The 15,285-nt window shown below is 43.4% G+C and overlaps 1 protein-coding gene across 10 annotated transcripts in view; it reads right to left on the reverse strand.

Annotated features, from left to right (window-relative positions):
* Nucleotides 1-216: 216 nt before the first annotated feature.
* The window catches only part of MOBP (myelin associated oligodendrocyte basic protein), a 56,991-nt gene continuing 41,922 nt past the window's right edge, over nucleotides 217-15,285 (reverse strand). For 7 of the 10 annotated variants that reach the window (XR_007921997.2, XR_007921995.2, XR_011379597.1 and 4 more), the window contains 2 exons: nucleotides 9,211-9,290; nucleotides 7,230-9,094 (listed from right to left, as the gene is read on the reverse strand). The gene's annotated coding sequence lies outside the window, so the exon portion shown is untranslated. Of the gene's footprint in view, nucleotides 2,507-3,777; nucleotides 9,095-9,210; nucleotides 9,291-14,504; nucleotides 14,618-15,285 lie in introns of those variants that run through there. The other 3 variants (XR_007921993.2, XR_011379595.1, XR_007921998.2) reach the window with 3 other exon arrangements.

Below are 15,285 nucleotides of genomic sequence, written 5' to 3' on the forward strand. Positions count from 1 at the left end.
AATTCTTAGGTGCAATGAGTATCTATCCCAGACTGTGCAGAGAAACCCTGAATTCCAAAGAAGTGACCTATCTCCTGCTTTGCCCCCACCAGCCTCCCTCTCTTCATCCATGCTGAATCTTTTGGAGACCCCGCTCTGCCCAACCATACACAGTGTCACCTCAGCTAGGAATTTCTGGTCCGTGAGAAGAAGGAGGACCAGGTAGATGGGTCTCTGTGTCATTTGTACGTGGAAAAATTAATTCACAGATATTAATTCACATTTTCAGCTGAAAAAATTAATTTGCAGATATTCAACTCCATCAGTATCAGACTCCCTTCCCTCTTTGGCTCTTCCCTGGACGTTTGCAACAGCCTCCTGTGTGTCTTTCCTGATATTTCCTCCCCACCCAAATCTGCTCTCGGAGCCTCCGGAAGGCTGTCACCAATTACACTGCCCTCAGTGACACAAAGTGTCCCCAACACTGCATTGCAAAGTTCGCTTCCAGCATGGCTTCTCAGAGACTCAGGGGAAGACACTGACCCTCTTTGGGACTCATTTTCTTCACCTGTGAAATTAGATACATTGGGGGCTGGTGCTGTGCCATAGCAGGAAAAAGCTGCCACCCGTAGTACTGGCATCCCATATGGATGCCGCCTTGAGTCCTGGCTGCTCCATTTCTGATCCAGCTCTCTGCTATGGCCGGGAAAGCAGTAGAAGATGGCCCAAGTGTTTGGGCCCCGCACCCACGTGGGAGAGCCGGAAGAAGCTCCTGGCTTCAGATCAGCACAGCTCTGGCCATTGCGGCCAACTGGGGAGTGAACCAGCAGATAGAAGACCTCTCTCTCTCTCTGCCTCTCCTTCTCTCTCCAACTCTTTCAAATAAATCTTAAAAAAAAGAAGAAGAAGAAATTAGGTATCTCGGACTGCACTCTAATGTCTATATTCAGTCTACAGTCTACAGGTCTATGATTCCGAGGAGATTTTACTTTTTTTTTTTTTTTTTTTGGACAGGCAGAGTTAGACAGTGAGAAAGAGAGACAGAAAGGTCTTCCTTTGTCCATTTGTTCAACCCCCAAGTGGCCACTGTGGCCGGCGCGCTGCACCAATCCGAAGCCAGGAGCCAGTTGCTTCCTCCTGGTCTCCCATGCAGGTGCAGGGCCCAAGCACTTGGGCCATCCTCCACTGCACTCCCTGGCCACAGCAGAGAGCTGGCCTGGAAGAGGGGCAACCAGGACAGAATCCGCCGCCCCGACCGGGACTAGAACCCGGTGTGCCGGCTCCACAAGGCGGAGGACTAGCCTAGTAAGCCGCAGCGCCGGCCATCCTTTGCAGTCTTACACTCAGCTGATGCCTGTGCACGGGGACATTTCTAACTCCAGAATTCCACATGCTCTTATGAGAAACTCTGGGATACCTTCTGTATGAAAAAACTAAGGCTAGTGAATAATTCGGGCAAAAACACTTCTCAGTATGTAAGTAAATAGAGATAAATTAACTACACGCTGAAAAAAAAATGCTAACTATGAGGTGCTTGTGTCTTGAGATGGAGGCGCTTAGGTCTGAGAATTTAGTGAGAGTAGCAAAACCTCTAGCAGATGACCCAGATTCTCAGGACCAAGAAGCCGCCACTGCCTTGGACCAAAAGAAAAAGAGTAGTTAGACTACACACAGTTCATAGAGCGAAGGCAAGAGCCAGGAAGAATAGGATAGTGTCAAAAGTTACAAAATAAAATCCATTAAGTCTGAGTAAGGATGCAAACCAAGGGAGTTTGAAAAGTATGTGGAATATCATTTTGACTTGTTGGTGACTATAGAAATTATATTCACATGGCTTCAAACCCCAATCTGTGATGGCAAGAATTTGAACTCCTCAAAATACCCTTAAGATTTCTCTAGGTGTTCACAATGGGGTGGACAAACTAACATTATCCAAGAATTGCCATTAGAGTTGGCTTTTCCTTCTCTCAAGGCAGCATTCACCATCTTCAGAGACAAGAAGTCTCACCAACACACTATTTCCCTTGCTTACCAAAGATCTACAAATAGAGCTTTCTGGATATCATTACATATGTTTAGGCAAGGTTTTCTTTCTTTTTTATTATTTAAGAGACATAGACAGAGGAACTCCTATGCACAGGTTCACGCCCCCCAATGCCCACACTGGCTCTGATTGGGCTAGGGACACAGTCAGAAGCTAAGAAGACAATCACAGTATCCCATGTGGGTGGCAGGGACCCAAGGCCATCAACGTTATCCTTCTGTGTCAACATCAGCAGGAAGCTGGAATGTGGAGTCAGAGCTGAGACTGGAACCCACAGACTCTGATATGGGACGTGGGTATCTTAGCCAGCCTCCGAACCATGAGGCCAAATGCCCATCCAGAGGCAATAAGGGTTCAGTAATGCTCAGAGCAGGTTCTCCCAAATGTTTGGATTTTAAAGAGCCAGTAAAGGAGAGATGCTCCTATGTTGACAGCTTCTCATTTCCTCCTCTCTCCAGGGATCTCATCTTTCCTTCATAGGTGCTGAGAACAAATTTGCTCAGAGCAGTGAGCTGCCTTCATCACCACAAACCCATTTCAAACTCTTAAGCCTCCACCAAGTGAGTTTTCACAGTGACACTCATAGGAGAGAAGTGGAGCAGACTAAGCAGGCACATCTGCCTGTCCTGTTTGACACTGACCAAACACCCACTCAGGAACTACATATTTAGAAAAAGGAACTTCAAAAAGTTTGTGGAAATCCAATTAACAGGCAAATTTATTTTGGTGCAAAAAAAATTTAAATCCATGCATACAAAGGGGTCTTCAAAAAGTTCAAGGATGGAGTAGGGATGTAGCCTAGTAGTTAAGATCCTGTTATCTCACATCAGAACACACGGGTTTGAGTCCCGGCTCTGTTCCCAGTTCCAGCTTCCTGCTAATGCAGACTCTAGGAGTCAGCAGTGATGGCTCAAGTGGTTGGGTTCTGCCATTCACGGGAGACATCTGTATTGAATTCCAGGCTCCCCTAACTCCGCCTGGCCCAGCTCCAGCTGCTGTGGGCTTTTGGAAAGTAAATGAACATATGGAAGTGAGCTCTCTCTCCCTGCCCCCCTAAATTAAACATTTTTAAAGGTCATGGAAAATGTGTGCTATGAAAAAAATGATGCATGGATTTGAAATGTTTGCCAATAAACTTGACTTTTAATTCCACTTTCCACAAACTTTCTGACATCCCCTTATAGAGCACCAAACCCCTCTTTATTCTCCCTTAACCTCACTTTGTTCCCACCCAGTACACGCCATCCACGGGGTGGACCCACGGTGCTGGTCTCTGCTTGCGCAAATCAGGTCGCCACTGCCCCCTTATTCGGGGAAAACGGCTTCATCCCTAGTTGTACATGTTTGGTGTATGTGATGTTTTATTGCTGGTCAACCATTTGTGAGTTGTTTTTTTCTTCTTTTTCCAATTTTGGGTAAACCACAGTTTGTGTCTAAGATATGGATTTTGCCAAGAACAGTTATTACTATAGACACCCGTTGGTAGAAAGCTGCCAGCTGTTTCTCGTGTAGTTAGACATCAGATGTCAACTGGTGTTCTACTGAACTGTTTTCACACTTGATCTTTGTACTTTTTGAGGTTTTGGTGCAAGCACACTTTGCCCCCAGATCTTTATGGTCAGACTTTTCCTTCATCATTTTACTTCCCATTTCTTCACTTATTTTATACTCTTCCTTGATTTTAAAATCTCCTGAAGAGCAGATGTGTAAGTAAAATGTACATTTTATGACACATTTTCCCCTTTATTTTTCTCTTTAACTAATTTTGATGCTTTTCTTATGCCTGCATAGCTTTTTTAAAAGATTTATTTGAAAGTCATAGTTACACAGAGAGAGAAGGAGAGGCAGAGAAACAGAGGTCGTCCATCCACTGGTTCACTCCCCAATTGGCACAATGGCCGGAGCTGTGCTGATCCAAAGCCAGGAGCTTTCTCTGGGTCTCCCATGTGGGGGCAAGGGCCCAAGGACTTGGGCCACCTTCTACTGCTCTCCAAGGCCATAGCAGAGAGCTGTATCAGAAGTGGAGCAGCCGGGACTCAAACTGGCACCCATATGGGATGCCAGCACCACAGGCAGCGGCTTTACCTGCTATGCCACAGTGCTGGCTCCACCTACATATCTTCTATTTGATCTGGCCCACTCATTATGTTTTGTTCATCACCATCCACTTAACATTTTCTGACATCTGTAAAATTTCCTCCATTTGAGGTAAGGCATAACAAGCCTCATGATGAAAGCTGAGAAGCTGGTTCTGCTTTATTACCTGTGGTGCACATACCCATAGTAATGAAAATTAGTGTAGACAGCAGACTCAGAGTAACAAACACCCTAAACAGCATTCTGACCTCAGAATCAGCCCTTAAGGCTCTCTGGGCTAGCTGACAAGCCCATGAGAACATTTCAGGCATGGAAAGCCCAGACACAGTGGCAAAAAAAATTTTTAAAAAGTCCTACATGAAGGATCTTTGTATGACCCCAGTGGAAAGAAGGGGCCATCAAAGGAGTATTTATTTTTCTCTGAAGGATGGAGAGAACTTCCACCTTGCTTGTGACCCTGTCTAAATACTGACAGAGCTTGTAGACTCAAAAGGTTTCCATAGCCTTGGCAGCTCATGGCAAGAGCCAACAGGAGTCACTGTGCACTTATTCTCTGGGCAGGACTTCTGTCCTTAATGAGTTGTACTATAAGAATTCACTGCAAAATTTGTTCTCAAACAGTACTTTATACGTTGTGTGTGTGTGTGGGTACAAATTGTTCAAATCTTTAGAGTTGGTCTTCTGTATATAAAGTTAGTTAAAAATGAATCTTAATGAAGAATGGGATGGGAGAAGGAGTAGGAGGTGGGCCAGGAATGGGAGTGGGAGGGTATGGGGAGAAGAACCACTATATTTCTAAAGTTGTACCTATGAAATTTGTATTAATTAAATGAAAGCTTTCTTTAAAAAAACATAGTGTAGAATAAGGATACAGAGCCCCTGCAGAGAGTGAATCATTGTTGGATAAATGGCCATCAAAATGACACTACTTGAGGAGTGTGTGTGTTGGTGGTTGATAAATCTCCGTAGGGCTTTCAGGGACAACATACTCTGCAGCTGCTGCTGGAAGCACACAGGCAAGGTTGTCATTCATTGCCGGGAGGAGAAGAGAAGCAGCTCTCACAGGCCACCCCCAGCACCCCCAGAAATACTGATTCTCTCCAAGGTTCCTGCATCCTTCTCTGGCAAATCAGCTGCACTTCACAGAGATCTTTGGAACTGTGAAAACACCCTGCAATGCTCTTTCTGAGTCCTCAGAGAAAGAATAACCACCTGCATTTTCAAACTGTTATAAAAGCCCAAGAATAGATCTCACATACTTTGGGTTAATCATACACAGACTTTTCAGTAAATAATTGCATAAATTCAGTATATTTTTGGACAATTATGCTACATCTTTTTCATAGTATTATGGACTTAGCACTCTCATGTGTCCTAAGGCAACCTTGCTTTCTTTCAGCATCTATAATTCAAAGTCTAATTCTTGCCCTTGCCCTCAGATATGGAATTAACTGTCCTACCCAGGAGTGCTGGGTAGCTTTAGAATAGCTTTAGAAGCCACAGGCACAAGGCTAAAAAAAATATGCTTGTTCCACATTCTGACTAGGATTTGGCAGGATGACACTAAAAATATGCAACAGTAAAAATCACTGTAGAGACAGAACAGATAAAGCCTTCCTAACGAAATGCCCGTGGAGACAGGGGCTTTCAGCCTAGTGGTTAAAGATGCCCACATCCCGCGTGGGAGAACCTGGGTGCAAGTCCCAGCTCCAGCTCCCGACTCTAGCTTCCGGCTAATGCAGACCCCGGGGGGCAGTGGGCGATGGCTCAAGCACATTGGATTCTTGCCACCCACATGGGTGAGCTGAGTTCCCAGCTGCCCAGCCCAGCCCTTGCAGGCGTCTGGGCAGGGAACCAGCAGATGGGAGTGCATGCACTACGTGCTCTCTCCCCTCCCCCTCTCATATATATAAATACAAATTCTTTTTAAAAACACCATAGATTCCTATGGACATTTCCAATTCTCTATTTTAATAAGATCCTTGGCCTTACTTTTATGGGAAGATTTGTTTTTCAGTTATTTTTTTTTATTTTTTTGAGAGATACAACTAACTCCCTTAAAAACCATAAAAAGCTGCATATTGTCATGCCAACTCACAAGTCTAAATTTCAGTATTGCCTCCCCAAAATTCAGGAGGCTCCATATCTATTCTTCTTTCTTGACCCTCAGCCCAGTCCTTTTTTTTTTTTTTTTTTTTTCTTGACAGGCAGAGTTAGTGAGAGAGACAGAGAGAAAGGTCTTCCTTGGCCGTTGGTTCACCCCCCAAATGACTTCCTGGGTCCCACTGATTGCTTGGCCAGCATCAACTTAGCACCCATACCTGAAGGGAAAGAAGTTGCAGCCTCTGAGAGAACACGAAGGAAATTTAAGAGTTTAGAATACTCAGTGGGATACACAGACAACCTCTTTGCTTAATAAAAGATAATTATAGAATGTAGAATATAGACAAGTAATGCTTCTCAAAGCTTTAAAAATTCTCACTTCACTCTTCCTCTAAGCCACCTAATTTGAATTTATTTTATATTCTTCAATTTTTTCTTTTACTAGTGTCTTTATATATTTGTGGGGCATAATTTTTAGTCATAAACTCCAGTTTCCGATTCCCATGGGTATCCAAATTGGTGCCCTGGTGCTACCTACGCTGATTTGTGAGCATCAACTGTGAACCTCTCTTCCCTACTCTGCATTCAAGGCCATCACGTTTGCAGCTTGAAATCAGCAAACTGGAAATATGTACACCATGGAAAACAGCAAAGGCTATTAATCAGGACTACCAAGTGGAAATCCTGTTGTTAAAAATTTGTAGATAAACTTTGGGCACGCTTCTCCATTTCCCCAAAACCAGTCAAAATGTCAGAGCATAAGATAAGTGAACATTAAGAATTATCAGAGTCATGTGCTACTCATTGTGCTTGATAATTTCTGCTCTGTAAGTTCACATAGAATATATTTTGGTTCTTTGTATAATTTCTACGACATTTCTTGGGTAGGTCCCCAGAAACAACCCTGTAAAGACAGAAATATAATTGGATTACAGCACATTTTAGCTATGATATCCAAGGCACATTGCATTAGCTACTGACCAGTCTCAAGTAATTTCCAGATATGTTTGATCCATCCCCAGAAGGTTTTATTTCCACAACAGACAAACACAGAGTTCAGTCATTTCTAGTTAGTAACATTACTGGTCTAATATCCAACTTTTTGCATGCATTAATATATGCTATGCTCTACCCTCCCCAACCATTCTGTAGTAAACACGTCTTCTAAACAGCATGGAAGGACAGGATTCTACAAGCTCGGCGGATGTGGCTTTGCCAAAATCTACAACAGCCTGAAGGGATGTTAACTTCTTTACTGGAGCTAAAGAGGGATGGGTTAGTAATTTGTTTTCACTCACCAGTGGTCTGTCATGTATTCCCACCCCGCCCCCACCCTTCCACATCCCATTATTCCTAGCCATGTAATGGCCTCAGATAACTCATCACTGGAAACTGTTCATCAGAGAGGTTCTCATTTTGTTGTTCATTTAGCACCTGAGTTTAGGCAAGAGAAAAGTTCTTCCTGAAGGTTCTGTAGAGTTAAACTCCCCTGCCTTCTTATTGGCTCACTGACAGAGCCATGGATGCCCAAGTGAGGAAGCCAGGCCACCCTGGTCTTCCTTCAGCTGCCTTGGGATAGTACCGGCCTGATTCCTCTCTGGGGGGGAATGACACTGTGAGCCACATCTCAGACCTGAGCCTACCATTTTTCCCTGCTCTCTGCCTTTCTCTTCTCAACTTCCAACAGGATTTCCTCTGACATTGCCCCTAAATTTTTACTTGCCTGTTAAACTTGGCTAGGTCTGGGTGTGTTCAAAGGCACAAAGCCACGGCCTTGTTGGAGCTTTGGGCATACGCCTGTCGTGGCCACAGCAGCTCCCAGCACAAGACTGTTCTGACTGAGGAGTCCTGTGCTCTGTGTTTCCCTCTATCCTGATACAGTCCGTTTTACATACCTCCACGTTCCACAACATTCTATTGTCTTCTTCTGTGTTTTACTACCTAGTACTGAAGGAAGATTCTGAAGGCAGAGATGTTTTCCAATTCTTCCATTTCCCCCCCAAGTCAGAAACCATCAGATGCCAAAATCACAGGCCTGGATCTAAAATGGACCCATAACAAAGACTTTTCTTGTTAAGACCTGTTACCTTGAGCACATCCTAGGCTCTTCATCAGGCCTCTACTTTTCTTTCTAAACAAATATATATGACCAATATTGTAAAATATTTCTATATGGCTTTTAAATGTAAATAATTTCTTCAAACCAGGAGTTACTTCCAATCTTTTCTGAAAGGATAGATTTCGTGAGTATATTTTTTGGACTTTGTTGTCATTTTTTTGTTCTACTGAACTGTAGGAAAAAATGTGAAGTATGGTTTCTGCTTATTGAGCGATATGCTATATGGTATGTGGGTTGTTAAAAGGTATAAATAAGGCATCATACTGCATCTACCATCTACTGTTGGCTTTTTGTACTCCTCATTTTGTCTTCCAAATTTACTTACTTGGTATAGGTACATCTGATTCATGTGTCTTAACTGTTCTTTAGTATTTTATTCACGAATATGTCACAATTGATTCATTCATTTGTGGTGAACATTTGGTGGACATTTTGGCTAATTTCTTTTTATGCATCTATTTTTTCTCAATGGCAAACAATGATTCATTGAGTAGATTTGTGTGCATCTCATTTTTCCACGAGTGCAAGTTTTCTCTACGAAAGATAACTAAAATCATAACTTGCTATCCCCGTATTACTCCCAAAGATATTGTATCAGTTCATAAATTCTCATTGGTAGCTTATGAGAATTCTCCTCACATCCTTGCCAACACTTGATAATTTTTTTATTTTTGCCATTTTGATGGTTGTACAATCTTTTTTGTATGTCCCTGAAGAAAGATATATATCTTCAGATTGAAGAAACTTGAGTCCTGAGCAGAATAAATAAAAACAAAGTCACACTTAGTAGCATCACAGTGAAACTTCAGAATAGCAAAGACAAAGAAAACTCTTCAAAGCAACACAAAGGAAAGTACAATTTACTTACAATGGAAGGACAGGCAGACTGACAGATTTCTCAAGGTAATGATACAAGTCAGAAAACAAAGGGATGATATCTTCAAAGTGCTAAGAGGAATTGAAAAAAAATGTCAAACCACAATTCCATATGCTACTGTTCAATTATTCTATAAGTGGTTGTATCCATACATCCCCAACTGGTCTCACTACCTTCTTCAAAAACAGATACTGTTCCTTGATCAGGTATTTGAAACTGAGTAGATGTCTAGAAACTCATGCCCCCGGTCACATGATGGGTCCAAAGGGTAGGTATGAAAATAAACAGGGACCGGTGCTGTGGCATAGTGATAAAGCCACCGCCTGCAGTGCCGGCATCCCACATGGGTGCCAATGCAAGTTCTGGCTGCTCCACTTCCAATCCAGCTCTCTGCTATGGCCTGGGAAAGCAGTGGAAGATGATGGCCGAAGTGCGTGGGCCCCTGCACCCGTGTGGGAAACCTGGAAGAAGCTCCTGACTCCTGGCCTTGGATCAGCGTAGCTCCGGCCGTTGTGGCCAACTGGAGAGTGAACCAGTGGATGGAAGGTCTCGGTCTGTCTGTCTCTCTCTCTCTCTCTCTCTCTCTCTCTCTCTGCCTCCCCTTCTGTCTCTGTGTATCTAACTCTGACTTTCAAATGAATAAATATTTTAAAAAAGTAAAATAAAAACAAACAGAGAATCATCTCTGAGACCAGTTCAACCTTGCCCCCTCCAAGTTTTGGAGGTGCCTGTCGCTCCCCCTCTTCGCGGAGGAACGACACAGGACCCTGCACTGTTCTTTCGTCTGCTCGGCCCTTCCCAGGTTTGCTGCTGGTTCTTCCCGGGTTGGCTACCGTCCCTTCCACCTCCGTGGAAGGGCGGTTCCCCCTGCCACTTTCCCCACTTCCGCGGGGGAGCGGCACACCACCGGCCGGCTCTCTCGGGGGCTGCTCAGGTGTTCCTTCAGATAGATGTTCCTGGTGCATGTTGTCTCTCTCCTCCTTTATAGTCCTCTTCCGCCAATCCCAACTCTGCTACCCACACGCAGAGTACGCTGCTCTCCTCCAATCAGAATCAGCTCCTGCTGCTTATTGGTTGAACTGGAGGCAGCTGTGTAGAAGCTGTTACTCCCTTCTCAGCGCCATATTGTGGGAGAGCAGATGCATAGAATAAGTCTTAATTCCAGTAACAGTCTAGTCCGAGTTGCTCCCAGTTGCTCCCCACAGTGCCTATTCTTTATTTCTGTCCCTTACATCTGAGAGTCCCAATAGGAATCTTTCCTTAAGATTAATAAAAACTGAAATAGAAGCCAAATGAGACTAAGAGAAAAGAGAAGAGAAATACAAGGACAATTCAAGAAGTTTTAGGGCCAGTATTGTGGCACAGCAGGTTAAAGCCCAGCATGCAGTACTGGCATCCCATACAGGCACCTGTTCGAGTCCCGGCTGCTCCACTTCCAATCCAACTCCCTGCTCTGGCCTGGGAAAGCAGGAGAAGAAGGCACAAGTCCTTGGCCCCCTGTACTTGCTTGGGAGACCCAGAAGAAGCTCCTGGCTCCTGGCTTTGGATCAGCTCAGCTCTGGCTGTTGTGGTTATTTGTGGGGTAAACCATCAGATAGAAAACTGATCTCGCCCTCTCCCTCCCTCTCTGTAACTCTTTCAAATAAATAAAGTGAATCTTTAAAACAATAAAAAAGATGATGACAATGTTCTACTGAGAGTTCATTTTTAACTGATTATAAGTGTAGAAGTAGTTAAGATTAAGTGATTCATAGAGCCTAATCACTGTGAAATACAGGAAACAAAGAGTAATGAATAAAAACATTGCCCATCAGCAAATGAGCTTCTATAGACCTACCTACAAACAACTTTCCACCTCAGAAAAAAAGAGCAACTCAACTTCTCTGTATACACCCCCATCACAGGCACAGACACCGGGTACATCTGGACATCCTTGTGTTCTACATTTTTATTCTTCAGTCAAACTCAGGACAACATAATCCATTTAAACCACAGAATTTAAGAACTGAAAAATGTTGAAAAGGCCTTTTACTATAGTGCTTTCATTGCATAGATGGGTGTCAAAGATCACAGGTTGAGCTGTGTGGAGTGACAGAGCTAGTGAGGGACGGATTTAGGGCTAGAAATCTTGAGTCCTTAGGCCTCACTGTCTCTGCAACCACATGAATTCTTGGAGTGCCTTTCCTCAGACATCTAGCATAACGCTCTGCCTGGAGTAGACACTTTCCAAATGCTGGCTGTCCGCTGTGTCCTTCTTGTTCCTTCTCTTCGTTTTTTCTTCACTAGAAAGTTCTTGGATTTGATGTTAAACTTGCTATCCTAGAACTTTGCCATGAATCTGAAGATTCCACATTCTAGGTATCAGAGAGGTTGCAATAGTTAAATGGAGTGAGGAGAGGGCTTGGAGCAGATAGGACACTGATGTGGGAAAATCAAATGTGACCCTGCAATTTGGAGTGGATTCTGCTCTTAACCTAAATACTCCTTAAATTTAGTCTAATGCTTTAATATCCTAAAAGAAAAAATAATCCAATTCCAAAAGATGAAGGCTTCAAAAAGCTTTGGAACAGGGGACAGCGTTCCCATATGGGCGCCAGTTTGAGACCAGCTGCACCACTTCTGATCCAACACCCTGCTAATCCACCTGGGAAATCAGCGGAAGATGGCCCAAATGCTTGGGTCCCTGCACCCATGCGGGAGACCCAGAAGAAGTTCCTGGCTCTTGGCTCCAGCCTGGCCCAGTCCCAGCCACTGTGGCTATTTGGGGAGCAAATCAGCAGATGGAAGATTTCTCTCTCTTTCTCTCTCTAACTCTGCCTTTTAAGTAAATAAAAACTAAATATTTAAAAAAAAATATTTGAAACAAAAATAAATCTTACAATATACATTATTAAATTTAATTAGATTTTGCCATCAAATGTTCTCTGTTCTTGTGCCAAAGTCTCCCACATTTCCTGTTCCTCAGTGGTCTCACCCTCTTACCTTCCTCCTCAAAATTCCAGAATACCTCTCTCTTTGTTCAGGATTGCAATCCTCTACCTCAGCACCTTGCTACTTGGCAAGGCAAAAGCAATTTGATTTGCCAAATATCCCATAATCCTCAAGCCCACTCTGCTCAGGAAGCTCAGTGTGTTTGGCCAGCGTACAAGCATAGCACATGCATGGTTCTCTGTGCTGAGTATGGGATCAACAGCTCCTTTTCTCAGCACCACGTGGCTCTGAACATCATTCTGTATCAATAGACCCTACCTGATCACAGTAGTCAGGTTTCTGGAATTCTGTGTAACCAATCAAAGTAAGAAGACTCATATCCACTTGCCACCTTCCTAGGTTAGGAAACTCTAGTCACTTGTTCAGGGTCATACACTTGTCCATACTCAGACAGGGACTCAACCACAGGTGTATCTGGCCCCAGAATCAGCCCTTAAGGCATTCGGATCCAGCTGAAAAGCCCATGAGAGTATTTCAGGTATGGAAAGCCAAGACACTCTGGCAAAAAAAAAAAAAAATGACCATGACCTAAATGAAAGATCTCTGCAAGTGAGATCCCAGTGGAAAGAACAGGTCATCAAAGAAGGAGGTACCTTTCTCTGAAGGGAGGAGAGAACTTCCACTTTGACTATGACCTTGTCTAAATATGATCAGAGTCGGTGAACTCAAAAGGCTTCCATAGCCATGGCAACTCATGACAAGAGCCTAGGGTGATTACTGACGCCATAAACAAGAGTGTCAATTTGTTAAGTCAACAACAGGAGTCACTGTGCACTTACTCCTCATGTAGGATCTCTGTCCTTAATGTGCTGTACATTGTGATTTAATGCTATGACTAGTACTAAACAGTATTTTTCACTTTGTGTTGCTATGTGGGTGCAAACTGTTGAAATCTTTACTTAATATATACTAAACTGATCTTCTGTATATAAAGAAAATTGAAAATGAATCTTGATGTGAATGGAGGGGAGAAGGAGCGGGAAAGGGGAGGGTTGTGGGTGGGAGGGAAGTTATGGGGTGGGAAAGCCATTGTAATCCATAAGCTGTACTTTGGAAATTTATAATCATTAAATAAAAGTTTAAAAAAAAACCACAGGTGTATACTCTGATTCACCTCACTAAACACCTCTCCCAAAGATGGTAAAGTGAGAGCTACTGTGGTCAACTCCCACTTCTGGTGAGCACAGGCGAGCCAATCTGCTCTCATGCCCTTAACACAGTCCCACACTCACAACCCTGAGGCCATCAACCAAGTCAAGTGAGCACTTGTCAGAGAGTGTGTTCATTGTACCCCATGAGTCCTCCTGTCATGCCGAGTGGATACAGTAGACAGTACAGTAACACTGTTACCGACAGTTGAAATTTTCACCTCTGAGTATTTATTCAATAAATCCTTAAAGATTTTTATCTTTGATATATTTTCATTATTTATTTAGTCAGAAAATAATGATCCTGTTGGTCAGTGTCAACACTGTGATGAGTAGGATTGCCCATGAATTTGAAGACAGAAACTATTAATTTTATCTTTTAAATATGTTATAACAGTGTTCAGTACTCCAGGATTCCATGAAAGGTAAGCTTCTAAAAACAAGTAGAGAAAAAAGTCTGGCTGATCCTCTAAGGTCTTTAAATTTTAATATTTTTAAGACAAATTATTTAGACAAAACACACACACCTGATTTTCCCTTGTGTAAATAATGTCCTATTCTAAACAAGTCGGTTACCACATTCCCTAGGAAAAAGTCACCATAAAACATCACTATAATCATTTATATCCCCATGGGAGTTTAAAATGATCAGAGAATAAAGATTCCTTAAAATTGTTGGTTTTTTTTTTTTTTTTCCATTTTGACAGGCAGTTAGAAAACAGAAGGAACCGGAGTGAGCTGCCATACAAGCCTCCTCCCGGAGGGTAAGGACCATAATAAGATTTCCCATACGGAGACCAGGAGGAAGCACCTGGCTCCTGGCTTCGGATTAGTGCAGTGCGCCGGCCGTAGCAGCCATTTGGGGGGTGAACCAACAGAAGGAAGACCTTTCCCTCTGTCTCTCTCTCTCTGTCTAACTCTCCCTGTCAAAAAAAAAAAAAAAAAAAAAAAAGATTTCCCATACCAGCAGCCATGACCTCCTGTGTGTGCGATTTTGAGTAAAGGGGACACAGTGAATGGGAGGCAGGGAGCCAGCCTTCCTCCCAGAAAAGGAAAGAAGCCACAATCTCCTCCCGGCCTTCCTCTCTCACACACACACACACTCACTCAACTCATTCATGAACACCTGATGCCAAATACGCCTACCTCATTCTCCAGAGTCTCCTAGAAGGATCCCAAGAACTTGAGAAAAAGTTTAGATGAGAAGAAAGACGTCACCGGGGAAGCTGGTTCATGTACTGACTCCGGGCTCTTGCAGACTGAAGACAATGCAAGGAACAGTGAACTAAAACTGCAGGTGAAAGCAAGCTAAGGAGGTTGGCTCAGTAGTGACGTAACCACCCTAATAAAGCCGTAACACACGATAGGACCATGGAGGTTGGCTATTAGGGAATTGGACAGACCTGGAGTCAGAGTCCACCTGGCTGTGGGTCCACACCCCCACCAGGGGCCCTGCTGGTTATTTGACAGTGAGGAACCACATAGGTCAGAATGAAGCTGGTGTGGGCAGAATTTCCTTTACCAACCAGGGGAGTATCTGCAGAGAGAATGCAGTGAGGAGAATAGAAAGTCCAGAACAATAAAAAAAAAAAAAAAAAAAAAAAAAAAAAAAAAAAGGTTGTTAGTAGATCTAGAAGTCTATAAATAAAGATCTTCTGTGAATTTCAGTTGCAGACAACCAGAGCGATCAGAGAAGTGTGTGTTGGAATAATGGATGAGGGAAAGAGCTGGAAGGAAGACGGGAGCTTGAAGGAGAAGAGGCCGTACAGACTCATTGGTAAGGGAAGAGAAGACAGAAGGCTGTGGTCTCTTTCTGTTCCTGCCTGCTCCTGTCCCCCATCCTCCACCTGCAGAAATCACTGAGCCAGCTTAGCTTAGGAAAATAATGGAGGTGAGGTTCTGAACAAACAGGTTGTGCAGCTGAAAC

This window comes from Oryctolagus cuniculus, chromosome 10, assembly GCF_964237555.1.
Source record: "Oryctolagus cuniculus chromosome 10, mOryCun1.1, whole genome shotgun sequence".
NCBI lineage: Eukaryota > Metazoa > Chordata > Mammalia > Lagomorpha > Leporidae > Oryctolagus > Oryctolagus cuniculus.